The sequence below is a fragment of the Mandrillus leucophaeus genome, unplaced genomic scaffold (genome assembly GCF_000951045.1).
Source record: "Mandrillus leucophaeus isolate KB7577 unplaced genomic scaffold, Mleu.le_1.0 Scaffold325, whole genome shotgun sequence".
In the NCBI taxonomy this organism is placed as follows: domain Eukaryota; kingdom Metazoa; phylum Chordata; class Mammalia; order Primates; family Cercopithecidae; genus Mandrillus; species Mandrillus leucophaeus.
In genome coordinates, this window is record NW_012103421.1 from 1,182,930 (window position 1) to 1,186,173 (window position 3,244).

A 3,244-nucleotide genomic window follows, 5' to 3' on the forward strand; every position below is an offset into this window, starting at 1 on the left:
TGCCCCAGGGATGCCAGCCTCACGCTGTGGCTCTTCCTGTAGGTGTGGGGCCAGGCCCGCTGCACTTACTGCTTTGGGCTAATGATTCAGAGTGAGGGGTGCTTCCTGCCCAGAGGAAGGAGTGAAGGCCTTCGCAGGAGATGACACACCGACAAAGGTTTCCCATGCCCTCTCCAAGAAAATTGATGGACAACAGGGCTGCGTCTTGGGCGGGAGCTTACCTGGGAACCACATGGAACCAGGTCCGGAGAACCGTGCTCTAGCTAGCTCGTCTTAGCAAATGTCGTCCAATCCAGTGCTAACTGATAGAACCTTCTGCAATGATGGGAATGTTCTGTAGCTGGATAACCCCTGGCACAAATGACTACTGGGTACTGGAAATGTGGCCACAAGGAACCGAATTTTTCATTGTGTTTCATTGTAATTTAAATTCACATGGCCCTGGGTGGCCAGTAGCGCTCACATTGGACAGAACAGCTCTGTTGTAATCATCTGTGCTCTACCAGTTTTCTGGGTGGTTAGTTTGTAAACTGGTTTTGGCTTCATGCCTGCATAAGAACTACAAGCACGAATTTATGCCTGGTTTTACATTTTGTGCCTGTCAAAGTGACATAAAAAAAAAAAAAACAAAAGGGCCACTGAAAAGCCTTGAAGGGTTCTTTTTGTTTAGAAGGGAATAGACAAGGGTTCCAGTGTGAGGAGACATTTCTCTGGATGTCCTGGACACCTGCTCTCCCATCAGCTCCCTGCTGTTCCCAGTGATGGGGACATTTCCCGCTAAAGGTGTGGGCTGTGTCCTCAGCAGGGGGAGTTGGGTGGAGGGAGACGCTGACTCCACTCTCAGGAAGTGGGAGGAGGGGCAGATCTGTGCACACTGTGTCCTTGACCACCAGCCTCAGAAGCAGGCCATGCCCGGCCAGCAGCCAGCCTGCCTGTCCTCTTCAGCCATGCATCAAATATTTAGTGGGTGCCTGCTGTGTGCCAGGCACTGTTCCAGGCCCTGGGTGTGGGAGCCAGGCAGCAGACCCCTCTCCTTGAGGACCTGCCGCTCTGGCGGAGATGACAGGTGTCACAGCACGATGGTCATATCAGTGCTGGGGAGGGAGGGAATTCCTAGGATGCTTGCTAGAGGGTCACGGGGTTGGGGCACTTCTCAACCACGGGGCTGGGGCACTCCAAGTGCAGAGGCTTGGAAGAGCCATGATGGATCCAGGCCCTGATGCCTGAGAAGGAGTCAGCCAGGCGGAGCCGGGGAGGAGCACTCCAGGCAGACCGGTGAGGCTAGAGGAACACAAGCAAAGCAAGGGCCTCAGAGCGGACAGAGCCAGGGGAAAGATGCTGGACACAGGTCAGGGGCAGGTGCAAGCCTGGGAGGCAGGGGGGCTGGCCTTGGGACCTGGAGGCCAGAGGAGGGCTGCATTTTATTCTGACTGCAGTGAGGTGATGGAGGGCTTCATGGGCCTGACTTCTGATTGCAGGGGCAGCAGCCTGTCTCAGCTCCAGAGTGGAACTCACGTTCACAGGCACTTGCAGGCTCACAGGGAGGACTGGCTACGAGGAGGTAGGAGGACCACTTCACAGGGCCTGGGTCGTGGGAGCACCACATCTGAAGTGCCCTTCCCAGTGGCCCATTGGTGTGACCTCATGGGGACCTTGGGGATCCCATGGCTGACATGCTTGTGTCTGTGTGATACTGGGACAGTAGGCACCCAGGAGTGCGTCTGAAAGGGTTCCTGTTGTTGGCTGGGCCTGGTGGAGCTTCCATCCTGGCTCCAGGACAAATATCCAGGTGGACTCTGTCAGAGGATGAGGGGGAGAAAGGGGAGGGGCTTGCCCAGCAGCCCAGCCTGGGATGGGAGCACCACTCCCTGGGCCTGCCCTGCCCAGGCTTGCCCCTGAGAAGGCTTATGCCTGGGGAAGGTGGAGCTACTGGAGCAATGTGGGCACAGCCGGCGGCACGTTGAGGAAGGGCAGGCGTTTACAGCCCGGCTGGGCTTGTGTAGGAGTCTTCCCGTCCCTGTGACTTCAGGCTGGTCCCTCAGATTCCCCATCTGCAGAAGTACTATTTCCCAGCATTTTGGGACAGGTGACATGTGCATATATTCCCATTGCACTTGGGGGGCAGGGCCTGGCCTGTGGGAGGCACCAGGTCCCTGGCTCCTTGAAGCCATGTTTGACAGAGACCTTTCCCCCTGGTGTGAGGTGACTCACAGCCCCAGTGGAGTACACCTTCGGTTGGCGGAGCCATTCATGAGACCCCTGTGCCTTGATTTCTCGTGGAATACGTGAAGATCACTCAAATGAGGACAAGCAGAGGCTGTTTGTGCAGTGCTCACTCTAGCAGGGAGTCGGCCACTGGCACTCGTGTTGGGCAGACACGCACAGGCAGGTTGGGGAGTTGTACCACTTTCTATTAAAAGGGGTGGCAGAAGTGTTTGGATATTATCAACACCCAAAAAGCAACCAAGGTAATAAATACGCCATATCCATAGAATAAGGGACAGAAACCATACGATCATCTCAACAGACGCAGGGGAAGCACCCAAACAAAAGCTCACACTCTTCTCTCATAAAGAAGTATTGAACTCACTAGAAATGGAAAGGACCTGCCTCCACCTGATAAACAGCACTGACAAAAATACCCCAGCTAATGTGGTGTTCAGTGGTGAAAGCCAGGTAGCTCTTCCCCTGCAATCAGGAGTAACGTGGGGTGAACACTCCCCGCTACCATTCAACACTGTCCGGAAGGCTCTGGCAGGGCAATTAGGTAAGAAAAAGACGTTAAGGGCACCCATATTAGAAAGGAAGAAGTAAAATGCTGTGTTGAATATCTGTGCCCCGCCCAGTGTTGAAATTCTTACTCCCCAGGTGATGGCATTTGGAAGTGAAGCCTTTGGGAGATTAGGTTATGAGGTCAGAGCCTTCCTAAATTGGATTAGTGTCCTTATAAACGAAGCCTTAGAAAGACCCTGAGCCCCTTCCTTTCACTATGGCGGACACAGTGAGAAGACAGCTATCTGCGAACCCAGAAGTAGGCCCCGACCAGACACCAAACCTACCGGTGCCTTGATCTTGGACTTCCCAGTCTCCAGAACTGTGGGAAATACATTTGTGTTACTTATAAGCCACTCGGTTTATGGTAGTCTGTTGTGGCAGCTCAAAGGGACTAAGACATAAAACTTTCTATTTGCTGGTTATATGACATCATATATAGAAAATCCACTAAAAACTTTAAAACTAATAA

At 53.4% G+C, this 3,244-nt stretch overlaps 1 protein-coding gene across 1 annotated transcript in view; it reads right to left on the minus strand.

Annotated features, from left to right (window-relative positions):
- The window catches only part of CD81 (CD81 molecule), a 21,717-nt gene extending 21,300 nt beyond the window's left edge, over nt 1–417 (minus strand). Inside the window, exon 1 of the mRNA XM_011988207.1 lies at nt 222–417. The gene's annotated coding sequence lies outside the window, so the exon portion shown is untranslated. The remainder of the gene's footprint in view (nt 1–221) is intronic.
- Nucleotides 418–3,244: the final 2,827 nt, after the last annotated feature.